Source organism: Tympanuchus pallidicinctus, unplaced genomic scaffold (genome assembly GCF_026119805.1).
Source record: "Tympanuchus pallidicinctus isolate F22 unplaced genomic scaffold, pur_lepc_1.0 scaffold22, whole genome shotgun sequence".
Lineage (NCBI taxonomy): Eukaryota > Metazoa > Chordata > Aves > Galliformes > Phasianidae > Tympanuchus > Tympanuchus pallidicinctus.
This window is the reverse complement of record NW_026294739.1, coordinates 20,597,977-20,618,572: the sequence shown is the minus strand read 5'-3', so window position 1 is coordinate 20,618,572 and position 20,596 is coordinate 20,597,977.

The following is a 20,596-nucleotide window of genomic DNA, read 5'->3' as shown; positions in this document are numbered from 1 at the left end:
AAGGCAATGTGGAGAAACAGAGCCTCCACATTAACTTTGGTTTCATTCGAGCTCATCTTTTGGAAAAACAGCTGATCCACCAGAATACTGTGAATGCCACATCTGAGTGCTAGCGGCTGTTGCTACCGTGTATGATTACCCTGAAACTGCTTTGAAAAATCTGAGCAGTAAAGAGCAGGAGCCCTAGATTCTTCTCACTGGAATCCACCCAGCTTTCATGAGCATAATTGGAACAAGAGGCTAATTGCAGCCATTCCTGACATCCTGAGTATCTTCCATGGTTGATACAATATGAAGGAGAATGCTTTGGGCTGCGATCACTGAAGCTGGGAGCTCGACTGAGCTCCTTACTTGCAACAGTTTGCTGCAGCAGTGGGGTGGGAGGGGGAACGAGGCTTCTAGGAAAATTGATGAAAATCAGCAGGAGCGCTGTTTAGGCTTTGGATGGGTGTCCTGTAGAACAGCCGCAGATGTCTCCATGTCGCTGCTGCCAGCATTCATGATCTCCTGGCGCGTTCTCCTGGGAATGTTCAGAAAGCAGCTGAAGGCGGTTGTCCAAAACTTACTTGGGGAGAGGAATAAGGCTGTAGTCAGCAGCGTCATAGAATATTAAGGTTGGAAGAGCCACTAAGATCATCTAGTCCAACCATCAATTCATCCCTACTGAGTTGCGTCCCTCCGTGTCACATGTCCACTGCTCTTGAACATCTCTACAGATGGTGCCCTGAGAGGTTGCGGATGCCCCATCCCTGCAGGCGTTCAAGGCCAGGCTGGATGAGACTCTGTGCAGCCTGGTCTAATGGTTGGCGACCCTGCCCACGGCAATGGCTAGATGATCTTTGAGGTTCTTTTCACCCTAGGCTATTCCATGGTTCTGTGATTCGTTCAGTGGTGACTCTACCACTTCCCTAGGAATCCTGTGCAAGTTTCTGAGAATACGTTTTCACTAATGTGTGTCATTGCCACTTGTTCCTGTTCTTCACTCTTTTGTACTGTTTCTGCTAAAGGACTGGGGAGGCGGCAGGGCTGGGAGGGCTGCAGGCTGTGGGCGATGGTGGAGGGAGGATGAGGCTGAATGCAGTTCCCATCAGGCATCTGATGCAGATGTTCCAAAAACTCCACCGAAAGAAACTTTTTTTTCCCCAGTGGTTATATAAGAAGTGCAAGTGAAGTTATGTGAATCCTCCTCGGGGTATTAGTCATAGAACAAGCACTGTCTTGAAACATCTCCAGTTGACACATCTGTACTTTGAAAAGGAATCGTTTGGCTGTGGTGGATCTAGTGAGTGCGGCTCGTGGAGATGTGAATCCTTACTGGCACTTTTCCTCTTGTGAAGCATTTTGCAGCCTTTTATTGTGTATTCCTCCTAATTGTTCAGTATTGGAAAACTTGGTCAGCAGGGAGTTGCTTTTATCTCCCTGAAATGACAAATAAAATCTTAATTGAAAGGGAAATGGTTTCTTCAGATTTATAGATTTATAAGTCTAAGAATCTGCATGAGTAACTTTAATTAAATTCATTTTCCCGCAGTGCTTCTCATTGTTTCAGTTACCTGAATTTCTACACGTGTTGCTCCTCCTCGCTTTTCAATTTGCTTGCAACATATTATTTAAATGCTTGTCAACTGCCTAAGAGAAGCAGGTATTATTTCAGATGTGGTGCGGGAGGAGAAGAAAAAAGAAAAGGAGAGAGACGTCATGGCCTTTACGATTTTTGTTCTTTCTGTGAGCAAATATAAGTCAGCACCCACCTACCTGATCTGAGCGGCAGATCAAAACAAAGATAATTGAAAACAATAACAGGGCCGTTTTCTTTGTCCTTTGGTTGTGTAAACGGGAGACCGCACAATAGTGATAAGAATACTTTGAATATCATTAAGTAGGTAATTAAAGTGCCTGGGGGGGACTGTTCACCTATTAAGTCTCGATATTAGCTTCATATATATGTGGAGTAGCAAGGCCAAGTATAGAGAAAAATTCTTTTGCCTACTGACACGTTTTAGCTGCAGAAAGATGAGTGGCGGAGATTGCACTGAGTTTTCTATCGGGGCTGTGGAGTATTTTGATGCAGAAAGAAAAAAAAAGATGGCTTAGAAATATTGTAAAATGGCAGTGTTTCGTGGAAAGGAGATGTGAGTCATCTAGATATGACTTTACTGCAATAGAAAACAGTCATACACAAAGAGAGAATTGTTTTATCAAAGAAGCAGCGTGATCCCTATGGAGATTAAAAAAGGAATCGTGGTCTCTGAGCTACTGGAGATTAAGAGGCAGACAGATGAGAGTCGTGTGAAGAGAAAAGCAGTTTTGTTCTTGAACAGAGTGCGTGCCTGGTTCTTTCATTTCAGCCAGCAATGACTTCTTTTTCATCCAGGAAAAATCCAGGAATGATGGAAATTAAACTTCTTAATGTATTTTGCTTTTTCCTTGCTGACCTACTCTTAATGAACTTGCAAGGAAAATATGATAACTATGTATGTCTAAAAGAAAAAAGAGGCTGCTGCACACAGGGATTGAAATCTTACCCAAAATCACCGAAGGGAAAGGAAATGATTTCCTGATCTGCCCTCTGAGCAGCGCAGTGGGTCTGGAGGTGGTGCTTTGGTGGAAGTGGCCAAAAGAGGTGTGGCAGTGCTGCGTCACAGCAGGAAGGGTGTTTGCACTATGACCTTCTCTTCTCAACCATCATCTTGTGCTGTGTTGTTTGCCTTTATTTTTTAAAATGTATTTAACTGTCTGTTGGAAATGAGCAAAGGAATCTTTCTGTTGGCGGATAAATGCCACTAAGGTATCTGTTCAGTCTGGTACGAAACGCTGAGAGACACCAACAATAAAACACCAGGTAGAGGTGATTAGAAGACCAGACATCTTAGCTGAATACTCATTAATTTTCTGAATAAGTCAAAGGACAGTTATCACTGTGTTAATATGCAGACTATTTGTTTAACGAAGGACAAAGACATCAAACTGTGAAGATAAGCTCTGAATTATCATAAAGCCCATTTCACATGAGAAAACGGTATTGTAATTTGAAAGGAAATATTCATGAGTCATCTTAGTTTATGATTTGAATACAGTATGCTGAAACCTTGTTAATAAGAGATGAGTGGGATTTCTTTTTCCACCATCGCAACAGGTAGCTATGTAATACAGTCTTAACAAAGTAGCCTTTCAATAATAACATCATGAATTTTAAGAGGAATTTCCAGTGCTCATCGAGGGTACAGCAATAAGATCTTACCTCGGGTGGGAAGAAATTAGAGATATTTCCAAAGGCTGATGAAATCTGAGAGGCAGACTTGCACTGACTTTGGACAGTTGGGTTACTTTTGACAATGCTGGGCACAGCTGCGAAGGTCATGCAGTTTCAGACTGTGACAGACTCCTTAATCAAGGAGCAGGAAATAAATATTGATAGAATTGGAAGAACTTGATGTGAACTCACATGTTATAGAGTCAGTAGGAAATTCTGTGTTTGTAGGTGGGATGGGGAAAATACCAATAACAAATATTAACTTGTGAAACCTCTTTAATTGCGAAAACTCACCAAATGCTTCTGGTTAACCTTTCTCATGCAAAGATAAAATGTGAGAGTAAACACAATGAGCATGAACTTTGTTTGGATGAGAAACAGGAATTCTAATTCAAACGTGCATAAATATTTGTAAGCAATTTGGCCCGGTATGTGACTTTCTGACTGTATTCTATTCCAATGAGGTTCTTCTAAATTTGTGACTGGCTTAATAATCTTAGTTTTCAATTCCTGACACTTCTTGCTTCTTTTAAGTGGGTGATTAATCCGCAGAGTAAGGCCGTGTTTGTCCTTGCTGTGGTGCCCATTGAACTCACAGAACAGCTGCTCCTTTTCACCTTTTTTCAAAATAATGATCCATTCAGATTTAGTGCATCAGATGGTCAAGGTTTGGATGGTGTCTTTTTAAGTCAGGTATCCAGGTTGGAGAAATTTAGAGGAAAGAAAATGTCAAAACCCTTAGCTTTTTTTTTTTCTTTTTTTTTTTTTTTTTCCCTGAAAACTGAGATTTGTGTTCACCCTTGACTTTAAAAGATGGCTCTAGCCTCTCAGTGATAGCTCAGATTTTGCTGTGTTATGCTCGCAGGGAAGTTCTGCTGCACCTGATGTACAGTCAGTTACTTGGCATGGGAAGTAATGAGCTTTTGATAAAATCCATTTTGTATTTGCAGTATAGAGCAGTGCTGCTGGAGAAGATTAATGAGTGATGGTCAACTGCAGTAGAAACTGTGGAGGAGAAACCATGCTGGGAGAAGGAATGTTGAGTTTTGAAGAGGCTGAGTGTTTTTGGTGCTGATATAGGAATGACCACAGTGCTGAACCTAAGCGCTGAAGAGGAAAAAATAGCAGTCAAAGAGCAAATTTAGTTTAGTCTAACAAATGGCAGGAGAAGCATCTGCTGCCTTGGTCTCTCCTGCATGGGCTTTACCCTATGCCCACTGACCTCAAATGGGAACTTCTGAGACTCCTTCAGGTTGTGTCTGAAGCAGTTCAGTCCAAGGTGGACTTCCTTGGGTCCCACTAGCTGCCACTTCTGACCAGACAAATTCTGAGTTGTACATCACAGTTGAATCTACGCAGGTCACAGTTAATATTTTCCTAGCACTGCTGCAAAGTAGTGGGTCATCCTTACCAGCGCAGATTTTTACAAGCACGGTGTGCAAGCTCTTGTTCATTGCTGGTCGAAGTTCAAAGCTAATGGTTGTGACTACATTGAGAAATAAATAGCATTTCGTAGCTGAGAATCTTCTTGATTAAATAGCATTGTCATACACTTTGCATTTGCTGTAGTTTCCTAAGAAATAAATAGGAAGCATTACTTTTGGAGCAACCTACACATTTAATTGATTTTGCGATGATGAATTTTTTAGCATAAGGGAGTATATGAAATTATAGGTTATTCAGTATGTCCTCTTTGTTGTCTAGGGAACATAAGAATGGAGAGGAATAAGAAGTGGTCTAAGCGGATATACGGTTATGAATGAGATAAAGACTGTGAAAACTCTCAGGTTTGTCTTTCTCCTGCTGCATTTGCTCTCTATGACACAAATGGATGAGATGACCTTCCCCTTTCAGAAGTAAGACAAAGTGTGTAAAGAGATGTGTATAGTTTATAAGGTGTCCTCCATAGATAAGAATAAATATCCTACATAAAGCACATCCCTGCAAGGGTCAGTAGCCATTCTCAATGCTGCGAAGCACGGACTGTCAGCATGTTTCCAGCAGTGCGTCGCACGAAACATGTATCTGCCAGGAAATTAAGATATTATCATACAGTTTTTGTATACAATAACTTATTTTCTGTTTAATAGTCTCTGTAGGCATCAGCACTTGATTTTCAGGGTTTCTGGGAGGCATCTATTGAAAATCAGAGAATGGCTTGAGTTGGAAGGGACCTCAAAGATCACATAGTTCCGAGCTGCTGTGGGCAGGTTTGCCAGCCACTAGAGCAAGCCATATTCTCCCAGTTTAGCATTTGTGGATGTGGAAGTGCATGTGTTTGCGTAATCAACTAATCTAACGATTGTCTCTTTTAAAAATACAAGTTCAAATGTAACTTGGAGCAATCAAACTACTTCCAGAGCATATTATTACTAGAGAAGCTTCAGACTCTGGAGCTTTAATGAGGAATACCCTGGTGCAGGTTGTCACAAGAATGCCAAAGTAGCTGTAACGAGTGTGGCTGCTATTTGTCATGGCCACAGCTTCTCCGAACAGCGAGCAGTAGCGGAGCACAAAATTACAGCTATCCGAGCAACAAGGAGAGGCACGATGATTCACAAGTACTATCACCCTACTTGGAGATTAATTGAGTGAAAGATACTTTCTGTGCAGCCTGAGTTAATGAGTACAACCAGTCATTCCAGTGAAACTCATAACAAACACGCGTCCTGATTGCTTTCTAGGGAGGAAGGAAATCTCGGACAGCTTTTGTTGTGCCTCCACTTGTTATCTGCTGCTAGTTGGTGTCAGGGGACTGAAAGACAACATAGCTGACAGGCAGGTATTTGGCATTTTGTAATTATGAGAAATGCTATGTAAATAAATAACCCAGTGAGCACTGATGGCATCTGTCATTCCGTCAAGCTTTCCCAGACCATGCAGATAACTCGGAGTAGAAAGTTTTCTTTCTTACTCCAGCGATGAAATGGATAAAAACTATAACTCATGCTAGCATTCTCCTTTGATAAGGCAAAAAGTACAGCTGACCTCCTGAAGAGTCTCCATAGTCTGCTGCTACTTTCCAGTTGTGTTTTTAAAAATATAACTAGCTAGAGCAGCAATTCTTTTACAGTCCAGTTGTTAATCTTGGTAAGGGAGCAAGGTGCATGAGCCAGGGAAAGGAGACTGCTGTTCAGATGTCACAAGGTGTTTGAGCCGGGAATAGAATGAAAGCAGAAAACTCTTACAGGATAGCAGCTACAATATGTAGAAACACTAGTGCAGTCTGAGCATGGGAGTGTTGCTTCCTGCCACTCCCTCACAAGCAGAAAGGGCTTGGTGTGTGTTGGCTTTGGTTTTCTCTGACTTTTGAGAACTTTGGCAGACTGAAGTTATGGACTACATCTGGTGCTAAACGGGATGGTTTTCTTTTTTTTAGTCTCTATATATTTTTTCCACACAATTTTCCTCTCCAGTTCTCAGGCTTCCTTCCCTCTTAGTAGGAAATAGCGCCCTTCCCTCAAACGAAAGGGAAGGCTTCTCTTAAAACTTAATGCAGCAGCTCTATTTAGGATTATGAGAAATATCCATTTTCGCAGCATTGGGAAGAAGAGAGCAAAAGGAAGTACAAAACAAACAGCTATCATTTCGCGATATTGGTTCCGTGCCACAGGTAAAATTTACTCTAATTAGAAATCATCTGGAGGCTGTGCAGCAGATTGAGTCTTCAGCTGGAATTGCTTCGTGACAGGTGGCTTACCACAAAGGAACATCACAATTACCTAACATAGCTTGACTTGTGTAAACTCTGATAACTACTCTCGTTGTTTAATCAACTGTGCACGTGTTCGCACCACCCCACAGTACGCCATGCTACTCAGTCAAAATGTTCACTGTTTGTAAGCACAAAATGTTATAAGTTTGTAAGAAAGCTTTTAAGTATGAAAGCTTGTAAGTTTGTTTGTAGGCTTGAAAGCTTATTTTTTAAGCTGGTAAAATTGAAAGTTTGTAAGTTCGTTTGAAAGTTTCTAAGTAAACTTGAAAGCAAGCTTGAAAGTAAGTTTGCACGTAAATTTCAAAATTTGAATGATTGTAAGTAAATTTGAAAGTTTGAGGGTTGTTTGAAGTTTGAAAGTTTTTCTGTATATTTGAAGTTTGAAAGTTTGAAAGTTTGGTGTTTGTGTGGAAGTTTGGAAGTTTGTACATGTGAAAGGTTCAAGTTTGTCTTTAAGTGTGAAAGTTTGGAAGTTTGAAGTTTGACAGTCTGAAGTATGCCTTTAAGACTGCAGTGTGGACGCTTGTTTGAAGTGTGGAAGTTTGAAAAATTGAAGTTAGTTTTAAAGTCTGAAAGTTTGAAGTTTGCCTGGAACTTTGAAAGTTTAAAAGTTTGTACCTTTGAAGTTTGAAAGTAAGTTAGAATTTTCCAAGTTCTAGTTTCCTAATTACATTCTAAGTGTCTAGGTTTCTAAGTTCTAATTTTCCGAGTAAGTTCTAAGTTTCCAAGTTTTAAGTTATGTGTCTAAGATTCTAAGTAACTTGTAAGTGTCTAAATTCTGATTTTCTAAGCAAGTTTCTAAGTTAGTTTCTAAATTTCTACATTTCTAATGTAGCTTCTAAATTTCTATATTTGTAAGTTTCTAGTTCTGTAAGTTTAAAAATTTGAAGTCTGAAAGTTTTTGTATTTCTAAGTGTGTAAGTTTGGAAGCTTGAAGTTTGAATGGTTGAAGTTTGAATTTTCAAAGATCTAGTTTTCTAAATAAGTGCTGATTTTCTAAGTTAAGTAGTTTCTTAGAAACTTAGAAAATAACTAAGTTTGAAAGGTTGAAGAAGATTGCACATAAGTTTGAATGTATGTCTGTAAGTAGGGAAGTTTGGAAGTTTGTACCTTTGAAGACTGAAAGAGGGCAAGTTGGAAAGATGGAACATTAGTCTGAAAGACTGAAAGTGTAAGTTTGAGGTTGGAAAGTAAGTTTTAACGTTCTAAGATTCGAGGTTTGTAAGTAAGATGTTCTAAGTTTCTAAGTTTGTAAGTTTTCAGTTTTGTGTGTTTAAAAGGTTGCAGTGTGTAAGTTTGAAAGCTAGCCGAAGTTTTCAAAGTTCGAGTTTTAATAAGTAAGATCTATTTTTCTAAGTTCAACATGGTAAAGTTTCTAAGTAACAAGTGCCCTCTGCGCCTTTTTTTTGTGCCTTTTTGTGTTTTGTGCCTTTTTTTTTTTTTTTGTGGCTATTTTGTGCCCTTTGTGCCTTTTTGTGTATTTTTTGCACCTTTTGCATGCCTTATATTTGACGTTCTTCTTTTTTTTGTCCTGTTTGGTGTTGCTCCACCTAGGAATCACCCCACAATCATCTTTATTGCCTCATTAAACTCACTGCATACAGTTTTGCATATCATTTTAATCTACTTCTTGCCTGCTCTCCACTCTTCTTTTTCTTCATCGCTGCCCTTTGCTGTACGTCTTCATAAACTCTTTTGGGATCTTCTTGCACAATCGTATTTGCAGAAGAAAGTACAGCGCCATCAGTGGTCAGATTAACTACCTTGCACATCACTGCTTTCTTCTTCAGCATTTCATGCCCTTCTGTGTTTGTCTTTTATTATTTTATATCTGTACTTAGCAATTTTATTTATTTATTTATTTTGTGCAACTTATTTCTACTACTGGTTTGTACTCACTTTAATTTTCATCTCGTATTTTAGACTCAGTTTATTCACACTGCCCCTCTGCTGTCTTGTCTCACAGAGTAACTCAGTTCAATCCATTGCTGTTACATCAGTTCCACTTCCACCCCCCACCATAGCAGTGAGGCATTCGATTTCAAGTTAAGTAAAATATTTTAATTGCCATCATTTACATCAGTAGCATGTCTTATCTTCTAGTTGTCATATGTATGTGCTAGTTCAGTCCTCATCCTTAAGTCTTATCTAGTTCAATACGTTCCTTATACTACTTAGGTAGTGTTTACTCCTCTGCTATTTCATGCTTTTAAATTGTGGTTAACATAAGTGCTTACTTTCACAAATAGTTTCTATGATTAAGGTCCAATCATTCCTTGAAGACTTCTAAGGTGTCTTGCAGTCTCAAGTGAAATGTATTTCATTATGTTTGAATTGCCTCTGATTCCCATTTTAAATAACCCATTTGAGGAATTGCTTTTCCTTTATTCCTTCTGCCTGGGGACCATCCCAAACTACCTAGAAGCCTATTCACAAACTACCTAGTCAATTTCTTAACTGGAAAGCCAGGCTGTGTATTTTTTACTCTTCAGACTGTTAACAGCACATCACTTTGTGCTTCTTTATGCCCTTTGAGTACCAGCTATCTATCCTTGTGAAGACAAGGTCATGTGAATTCTTATTATCTCAGATGGCCAATCACTCCTCATAAGCACTAAGACTATACATGCCCTTTTATAGGCCAGCTCTTTCCGTGTCACTGTTATGCTGTGGTAGTAGCACTCCCCCTCTGCTGTTTGCTTTGCTTACTTGAACTCTTGCTCTCATGCAAACACAATAAACCATGCAGTGCCATTAGTGCATAATAAGCTGAGCTTCCCAAAGCCACCCACCAGGCCATCTCACTAATCCTTCTCACTTGCCTATCATGAGTGCCCTTTACTTGATTGATAAACCAAGTCTCACAGTGAAAGCATCCCAGCTGCCAATCTTATCATGTTTGTCTGCTCATAACTGTTTTTGTTACTGCTTTACAGGCTGGTTGGGTCCTGTTCTACGGCTAATGGAGGCAGGAGACCTACACCCAAGAAAATGGGATAGAGATGGGCCTTAAAAATTAAAAGCAGCAGTGATGCAAGAAGGAATAAAGATACTGGCATGCAAGACAACACTATTTATTGTACTGTAATACAATATAATTGAAACTAACAAATCAAGCTCAAAGGTTGAAGAAAGCATGTCTCTTCATCTCCCCACAGCTTCATCTTACCCTCTGAAAATGAAGAAAAAGACAACACCACCAAGTGCACAAGGGGACGTAGCACGTAGTTGTTCTGTTCTGAGATCCGGGTATCTGGAAATATCAGCAGTCCACAGAACTGGAGTATGAACTCTAACTCCCAGCGCACTACATGATGTTATAATGTGGAATACAATTGAGAAAGAGATCCTGAAGTCTTGCCCCTTATAATCTGATTCCTAATAATACCCAGAGCAGACCTGCCTGAAAGACACTTTGGGTTACTGGAATTTGACCACTGCATTGTAGTCCCTTTAGAACATCCATTTGAGCAATTGCCACTGTTGGATACATTCTTCTCCTCTGAAGAGTGAAAAACCTTGAGGTTCAAGTAGAAAAAAAAAAAAGCCACAGTCCCAGTTTAACTGAAGGAAATCTATTATTACCACCAGTTTGTGGAATTAATTGCCCCTACATGCTTATCCTAGTTGCTTGAATCTACTCCTTGCGAACACTTTAGAACTTGATCCTCACTGCTGTCCTCTTCATGAGTTATGAGCTAGTACTAGACACATAGCAAGACCAAGAATACCTCTCCCTCCTGTGAAGCAATATATGGTTTACCATTTTACTTTTAACAGATCTCAGCATGCCCCTACTTCTCCAACTGCAGTTCTTTCCATTCCCTTCTGCAGAACCTCTCAAGTTAAACTCTACAGCTACCCCCGTGAACCTGATTGCATGCTTCAAGTCCTAACCTTAAACTCCCCCAACCAACTTCTAAGCCCACTCCTATAAGGAGAAGAAAACAACAGTATTGGTACTCACAGCTCTCCTACTCCAGTCACTAGATAATCCATGAATAAGCCAATTCTATGAATAAGCTAAATGAATATCAACTCTTCAGCTATGTAAATATTTAGCTAACCACAAAATCCTTAGTCCCAGTAAATGAAACCAACCATGATAACTCTTACTAAGATCACATAGTATTTGCCTGTGTAATCAACCTTCTAGGTCTGCTCCCATATACTTGGTGGCTGGGGTCATGGCATCAGTAAACCTAATCCCAGCTATCCCAGTATGATTGGGCACTCTGCTAACGTGCCTACAAAACCAACCCACAGCCTCCTTAGGCCACTCTTTTTCCATGCCACTAATCCTCACATTCACAGTAATTCTGACAACCAGCCCACTCTTTCACCTGCTGGCACTAAGCATCTGCCTAACAATCAACCATACCTCACCTAGGCCACCCACTAATTCAACTCATCTCCAGAGTTACCACTGTTTGCAGTGCTTTTGAAGGGTTTTGATTGTGTCCTTAGTTTGTTAGAGCAAAGTCTGCTATTTATGTTACTAAGACAGTCCCACCAAATTACTGGGGTACAATTCCTATCCTATCTAAAAGGATCGACTCTGACATTTCAATCTGTCCTAAACATACAGAAAAGCTGTACTATTTAAGATGACACTGGAGCCATACCCCATTTCAAAGCTAGAAGTGATAGAGATACTAAGCACTAGTTTCCAGAACCCCCTTACGCAACACAGTTCTAATCAACCAGTACACAATCCTAAAAACTGAAGCTCTGACCTTCTCACTTACTGAGAGGTGGTGCAAATCAGAATGCACTGCTGAATTCTGCACACAATTCTGAAGGTGTATAAATCTGTACCGCTCCTATGCTTAGGCCTTATTGTTCACATCCTGAAATATACAGAAGACATAGAGAAAATGGGCCCCCCACAGACAACACTTTCCTCCCCCCTCCCCCCACCAATTGATTCTTGCCTGACTGTTGCCTATATTAATATAACAGCAACTCCATTCCTATCAGGATTCTACCTGAGAGAACTGATCATTGAAAGTAAACCCTTTATACCTCAACATTCAAGTGCTACTTTCAAGCTACGGCAGGGGAGATTCAGGCTGGACATTAGGAAGTATTACTTTTCAGAAAGGGTGGTCAGGCACTGGAATGGATGCCCAGGGAGGTGGTAGAATCACTGACCCTGGGGTTGTTCAAGGAAAGGCTGGATGTTGTGTTGAGGGACATGGATTAGTAGGAACTATTGGGAACAGGTGAACGGTTGGACTGGGTGATCTTTTAGGTCTTTTCCAACCTTGGTGATTCTATGATTCTACTATCCTCATCCTTATGTCTTCCACTAAAAACTTGCAGCCTACTCATTACCTATTTCATCCAGAGTTCAACCATGCCTCCACGATTAGCCCAGTAAATGAAGTCAACTATCCACCCCCGTTATACAACTCACCCTATGCTGTGTCCCAGCAGGATTGATCATGCTACATCATGCCAATGAGGACATCTCAAGTAATCACCCTTATAAACACAAAAATACATTACTATTGTCCACACAGCCCTTACCTATCCTAGCCTTTAAATTCTCCAAGATAACACACACAATGAACAGCCCTCCTCCCAAAAATACCCTTATAAAATTACTTTAATCCCCTAGTAGACTGATTCAGCTCCGCAAGTGTACTAAACAAAGGACAAAAAAAAAAAAAAAAAAAAAAAATTGCTCCCCACTTAGCTGAGTTTTCTTGTCAGGATTTGTCAGGTATCTCAACCTTCATAGGATTGCTTTCTTCCCTATCAATCTTACCTTATCAACACATACAAGAAATATTGGCATTCAATCTTGTGAGAAACTTCAATTACACAGTATTTCTTGGTAAAGCAAGACTGTCAGACACAGTCCAGAAGGTTCCCTCAATGTAATATGAAGATAGCTTTCTGGTGCAGGCGATGGACAAGTGGACAAGGCAGAGTCTTCTGCTGGATCTTCTTCTCTCTAAGAAGGAAGGGCTGATTGGGTAATGTGGATGTCAGGGGCAGCCTGAGATGCAGTAATCATGTGAGATGGTGGATTTTGGGATCCTGTGTGGAAGTAGCAAGAGAGTAAGTGAAGTAGCAACCCTGTACATACCTGGAGGTATCATTTGGCAAAGTATGTTGGAAGGCAAGTGGTTCACGAGAGTTGGTCAGAGATCAAGCACAACTTAAGAGATAGAGCAAAATAGGCAGGAAACTTTCATGGATGAACAAGGAGCTCATAGATACACCACAAGCAAAGATGACAATCCCTCCTCCCACCCCTCTACCTGCACAATAAAAGGAAAGCTATGCAAGTCCACTGCTTAAAGAGGGTGCCCTGGTAACAGGGGATGCTGAACATCTACTGTGCTTCAGTCTTCACAGCTAAGACAGCCCCTCAGAAAACCTGAACTCCAGAAGCGAGTCAGAATCCAAGGAAATGAAGAATTCCTTTTATTCAATGAAGATCTGATCTGCAAATACCTAGTAAATAAAGAAAAAGCATGCATACATCCATGGCCCCAGCAGGATGCGCCCAGGAATGCTGAGGGAAGCTTGAAGAAGTGACTGCCAAACCATCCATATTTGAAAGCTCTGGAGAATGGAAGAGGTACCTGAAGACTGATGGACAGGCAATTCACTCCAGTCATCAAGAAATGCAAGGACGATGCAGGCAGCTACTGTTCAGACTTTACCTCTGTCCCCGGAAAAGTGATGGAACAACAACTAATGATTGCCATCTCCACACAACAGAAGAGAAGCTTATCCAAACTCAGGTAGAGTAGGTTACATATAAGGAAGAAAACATTTTACAGTGCAGGTGCTAAGGCACTTAAAAAGGCTACTTGATGATTTGTGGTTGATGCCACATCCCAGGAGACTTTCAAGGCGAGGCTGGATCAGGCCCTGGGCAACCTGATCTAGCTGTGGTGTCCCTGTTCATTGCAGGGGAGTTGGACTAACTGGCATTCCAACTCTAAGGATTCTGTGATCCAGAGTAGTAAGCAGTGGAGCTTGTCTATTTTAACTTCAGCAAGACATTAGATTGTCTCTCACAACAGCCTTGTAGTGAGACTAAGTAATTGCAAGATTAATGAGTAGACAAGGAGGTGAATTCACCTCACTGAATTGAGAACTGGCTGAATGGCAAAGCTCAGAGTCATAAACAACAGCAGAGCCTAATTAGAGGCCTGTAACTCAAAGTGGGTCAGTACTGAGCCCAGTTCAAGATCTTGATCAGTGACTTGGAGAAAGGGCTAGAACTTACCTGCAGCAGATACAATGACGATAATAGCTGGGAGGAGTGGATGACATCAGAAAGCTGTGCTGCCAGTCTGTCCAAGTCTTGTGGAGTGGAAGTTAGATAGAGAAGAACCTGATGAGCTTCACCAATATTAAATTCCTGCACCTAGGGAGAAATAACTGCACAAATCAGTACAGGTTAGGGGCTGACCTGCCAAAGAAGAGCTCCGCAGTTAAGGAACTGGGTGTCCTGGTGGACAGCAGGATGGCCATGAGGCAGCAGTATTCTCCAGGCTGAACAGGGCAGGCCACACAGCTCGGAAGACAAAGGGCATCTTATAACTGTTTATGCAGTCCAAAGTATGAAAATCAAGTGGATGGGACCAGGCTCTTTTCAGCAACGCACAGCAAGTGTAACGCACAGCAAGTGTAACGCACAGCAAGTGTAACGCACAGCAAGTGTAACGCACAGCAAGTGTAACGCACAGCAAGTGTAACGCACAGCAAGTGTAACGCACAGCAAGTGTAACGCACAGCAAGTGTAACGCACAGCAAGTGTAACGCACAGCAAGTGTAACGCACAGCAAGTGTAACGCACAGCAAGTGTAACGCACAGCAAGTGTAACGCAGGAAATTCCATAGAAACATAAGGAAGAGATTTACTCTGAGGGCAACAGAGCACTGGAACAAGCTGCCCATGGAGGTGGAGTCCCCTTCTCTGAAGAAATTCAAGACCTACCCAGACAGCTTTACTCCACTGAGTAAGGCTGTCCTTACTGTAGAGAATCTACATTAGCTAGGTAATTAGGCTAGGAAATTGAGTCTCTAGAGGTCCCTCCTTTCAACCCCTATGATTCTGTGGACAGCTTGCAGCACTCAGAAGTCCCACCCCCTATCTATAGGGCTCCCTAATCAATCTCTCCATCAAACATGACTGATGATATTTTGGACCCCTATTAGGGATCCGCCTCATAACCCAAATTCTTATACTTCTACTAGCTATATGTTGCACCACAGGTAGGTAGGTCCCTCACCTTCACCTCTGTAGCCCATGCTTGCCAAAACATACAGTACATTTCACTAATTAAGAACTTACCCTCAAACCTTACCTCATTCTTCCTTACCTGCATTTGCCCATATGTCAGCTATGGCTTCTGTTATGGCTTCTACCCGTAGAGAAACTTGAAACACAGAAGTCATCTTTCAGCTCTTACAGCAACTGGCTTTGTGGGCTATGCTCTGCTCTGAGAATGAACAACTGAGGAACCACAGTTAACAGTGATTTTTTTTTTTTTTTTCCACCCTCTTATATAGGACAAGACTTGGTTGAATGGGCTTTAGGAGATCCTTAGCCCTACCCTTCTTAACACCATTGCATCCTAGGTATTAGCATCATCTACTTACCTTCCCTCACAAAGAAGACTTGAACAAACCCCTGGAAATTTTATCCAATTGCAACAAAATCCCCTTCCACCATCAATTCTCCTTAGGAGCAGTTCTATGATTCAAACTAACCTTGTTTTGCACAACTTTCTAGGAAACCCAGGAAATTTCACCCCAGTAACTTGTTTCCCCATTCTAACTTGAGCGCGCAGCCAGCTGGCCTCACACATTCTTTGTGATCTTGCAAGTTCTCTTCCCTGTAATTAGAACCAGAAAAGATAATTACTCATTAGAGTAGTCTAACAGTTTATTAACATTGGTCTTGTTAACTAAAGATTAAGGGTCACACTTTCTTTGAAAGCTTTCTAGGATGGAAACAACTTCACTGGTTTCTGAAAACAGCTCACTGTGGAAGACTGTTTTTTTTTTTTTTTTTTTTGAGAGCTACAGATGAGCCGCTGAAGTGTCCCTAGGAAGGCAAACCCTACACCAGCTCCAGTACAAGAAGTCCCCATCAAGCCAATAGAAACAAGCCCATTCCTTAAGAGCAAAACATAACAATCCTCCTGAGGTCTAACCCATCAACAGCTACCTAGTTTTGTCCAGAAGTGGAAGGAAAAAAAAAATAAAAAATAAAAAAAAAAACATAAAAAACACTCTAAACCAAAGCTCTAGAACAGAGTATAACCCATACCTCATCACTTGCTAACTTCCCCAGCTAGGAATCCATGGGACCCGATGGGATTCATCCACGGGTGCTGAGGGAGCTGGCAGAGGTGATTGCTGAACCGCTTTCTGTGATCTTTGAGAAGTCTTGGAGGACAGGGGAGGTGCCTGAAGACTGGAGGATAGCCAACATCACCCCAGTCTTCAAAAAAGGTAAGAAGGAAGACCCAGGCAATTATAGGCCAGTCAGCCTCACCTCTGTCCCTGGAAAGGTGATGGAACAGCTTGTGCTGGATGTCATCTCCAGACAACTGGAAGAAGAGGAGGTTATCAGGAGTAGTCAGCACAGGTTCACCAGGGGGAGGTCGTGCTTGACCAACCTGGTAGCCTTCTATGATGTCTCTGGCTGGGTGGATGGGGGGAGAGCAGTGGATGTAGTCTACCTTGATCAAGGCATTTGATACTATCCCCCACGACATCCTTATAACAAAGCTGAGGAAGTGTGGGATAGATGAGTGGACAGTGAGGTGGGTTGAGAACTAGCTGACTGACAGAGCACAGAGGGTTGTTGTTGGTGGTGCAGAGTCCAGTTGGAGGCCTGTAACCAGCAGTGTTCCTCAGGGGTCGGTGCTGGGTCCAGTCTTGTTCAACATCTTCATCAATGACCTTGATGAGGGGATAGTGGCCACCCTCAGCAAGTTTGCTGATGATACGAAGTTGGGAGGATTGGCTGACAAGCCTGAAGGCTGTGCTGCCATTCAGCAAGACCTGGACAGGCTGGAGAGCTGGACAAAAACAAACAAACAAACAGATGAGGTTTAACAAAAACAAGTGTAGAGTCTTGCATCTGGGGAGGAATAATTCCATGCACCAGTACAGGTTGGGGGGATGACCTGCTGGAGAGGAGCTCTACAGAGAGGGACCTGGGTGTCCTGGTGGACAACAGGTTGGCCATGAGCCAGCAGTGTGCCCTTGTGGCCAAGAGGGCCAATGGCATCCTGAGGTGCATTAAAAAGAGCGTGGCCAGCAGGTCGAGGGAGGCGATCCTCCCCCTCTACTCTGCCCTGGTAAGGCCTCATCTGGAGTACTGCGTCCAGTTCTGGGCTCCCCAGTACAAAAAAAGACAGGGATCTCTTGGAAAGAGTCCAGCGGAGGGCAACAAAGATGGTGAAGGGCCTGGAGCATCTCTCCTATGAAGAAAGGCTGAGTGAACTGGGTCTGTTCAGCCTTGAGAAAAGAAGACTGAGAGTGGACCTGATCCAGGTCTATAAATATCTAAAGTGTGGGGGGCAGAATGGTGAGGCCAGACTCTTTTCAGTGGTGAGTGGAGACAGGACAAGGGGAAACGGCCAGAAACTGCAGCATAGGAAGTTCTGCACAAATGTGCGCAAGAACTTCTTTACAGTGAGGTGACGGAGCACTGGAACAGGCTGCCCAGGGAGGTGGCGGAGTCTCCTTCTCTGGAGATGTTCAAGACCTGCCTGGATGCCTACCTGTGCTACCTGCTGTAGGGAACCTGCTTTGGCGGGGAGGGGTTGGGCTTGATCTCTGGAGGTCCCTTCCAACCCCTACAATTCTGTGAATGAAAAAAGTCACCAACATACATCCCCAGGTAGAAACATAGGGGTTAAAAGGGACTTCTAGAGATTTAAGTCCAATTCACCTTCTAAAGCAGATTGCATACAGCAGATCACACAGGAAAAAAAATCCAGGCTTCTTATGAAGATCTCTTGAAGAGAAAAATGCCATGACTTCTTCGAGCAGCCTGCTCCAGTACTCAGTTGTTCTAGGAAAGACAGACCTTCAGAAGCTTATACTCATAGCTACTTACCCTGTCAACATACACCAATGAGAAAAGCTTGACCCATACAAAAAAAAAAAACATAAACAACATCAAAAGCACACAAAAAAAGCTCAGCTAGGTTTAATAGCCACCCACACCCCATTACATACCTCATGCTTATAAAAGGAGAGACAGCAATTATACAAAAACAAAAAACCCCATTACTAACAAGTCACTCACAAACCCAGGACTCCACACAACAGCTCCCAACCCTTGGTCTGCTTTTATATACTGCCTTCAGGCACAGCACTTCCAATGAGGCAATCAGCAAAGTCCAATGAGAAATGGGAGAGCCTCTATCTATTGGCTGATGGTGATTGTGCTGCAGCTGTAGTTCTTCCCACAGCAAAGTGCTAACAGGTGAGCAGCGAGCAACAGCTGAGCAACAGATTGAGCCTTCTGTTTGAGTACTGGCAAAACTCAGGCTGCTCAAGGTCATGCAAATGTTTGACATCCTGTATTGTCAAATCATAAAATCACACATAGTTTGGAGTGTTTTCATACTACAAGTATTACTAGCTTGATAAAAGCTCTAGAGGATAATCTAGCATACTGAATTTGATCTTAGATTTCTTGATTCCTTACTGCAGATACTAAAATGAATCTGCTTAATGCTGTGGAATTCTTATGTTGGTTTGCTTGGATCTCAAGAAACTGGGAGATCAAAACAGTGCTTTAATTATAATCTCTTTTTAATTCCTATCATCTTAAAGTGACAACGGTAGTACTGTTTTACTTAATGATAAGAAGCATAATCTCTTTCAACAATAGCTATTGCTACATACCTTGGAATTTCCCTAAGTGACTCTGAGGTTATGTTCTGTCTCCCATGTCTATATACTCACATTCTCAGTGGTTGTGTACTGTAAAGAGTTAATGACCCTTTTTTTTTTTTTTTTTTTTCTAGGAACACTAGAACTCAATTAAAGTAAAAAGCGATTTTAATGAAATATAATTTGTTTTACATCTCATCAGTAATATCTCTTTGCAACCTACTGAGGATTGCATCTCTCCTATGGAAGGTTTATATTTAAAAAGTTAAAAACAGCCTATAGCCTTAAGGCCTCTTGTCACTGAGTAAACAAAGCCCATCCACATACCCCTCAGACTATAAATAGCACCAAGGATGCAGAGTTGGTGGCTGGCTGATAAACTTCTCCAGGTAGGAAAGTTGGAAGAAATGAAAACTTTTTGCAAAGTCAGGCTCTAGTGGTTGATTTTAGTTAAAAAAAATAATAATAATTAAAAAAAAAAAGCTAGAATTTATTAAATAAAATGGCATTCAGTTCATGCTTTTTAATGTAATTTTCAGGAATGTTCATGTTACAGGGCATCTTGTTGCTGACTTCTTTGGTCTAAGAAGAAGTCACACAACATGCAGAAGTCCTAATTCAATGTTAATAAGCTTTGTGGTTTTACTTATCTTCTCCTTTTTTCCTTTTAAGCAGTACAAGCCAATTGTATCCAAATTCAGAGTGGTGTTAATTACAGTTTCTCTCTCATCATTCAAAACCTTTGTGAAATATGGGCCTACACTCTCAACTGAAATCATGGCAGGATAATTTAAGAACGCTCACAAGGAGACATGGGGCTGAGTGTTGAGCAGGACTGCTAAAAAGATAGCAGGAAGGAAACATAATAAGCAAAATGAGTTGGTGTTATTTCTGAGCTGCAATCTGCTTGCTCTGTTTTGCTTTGCCTTTTTCTCTAGTTGTTTGTTTGAGAGAGAGATTGGCAAAGGCTGTTTGAAGAGGAGAATTTCTTGTTAGAGAACGCAAAGCAATCTAAAAACGTAATCTGAGGTGTAATCATCTTCCCACTCTGTTGGAATAGCTGTTTTGTAGTGGGTTTCCTCAAGGAGGTGTGTGTTTAATACTATTTTCTCATTGCTGTCATTCAGACGTAGGACAAACAAACATTAATAACTTATGTAATCAAACTTAACTTTGGGGTTTAAGCCACAGAATTTCAATCAGCGTATAACGCCTTCAGGAAAACCCGTGACCTTATTTCAACTCAATATCTACAGAGAAACACCCTAAAATTACCAACAAAATCTATCACATTGTGGTCCCTGACCCAGCATTCTGAAAAAGGCTCTTCCATGCTTCTGTCTGAGATCTCTGGGCATTGTTAAGAAATGTTCACTTTGCTAAACTTGTTTAATTTAACACTTGGCCTTCCTGTCCTATAGAGGCCTAGGGTGGCAAATGAAAAGCCCTCAAAGGAGACGGGGTGTTTTAGTGCTGGAGTATGCAGCATCACGACAAGATGGAGCCTCTGTAAAAAATATGATTATGTTTTTAACGAAGGGTGAGGGCCTCTCAGAGGTGTATGATTGAATATCTAATATTTTCCTGTTGCATAAGAAAGAAATCAAGTTCAACTTATAAGGAAGTGCATGTGATGGTTTACTTCAAAAAAGACAAAAAAAAAAAAAAACAACAAAACCACACACACACACAAAAAAAAAAGTAACAAGAAAACCTTCACAGGATTTTCCTCTTTC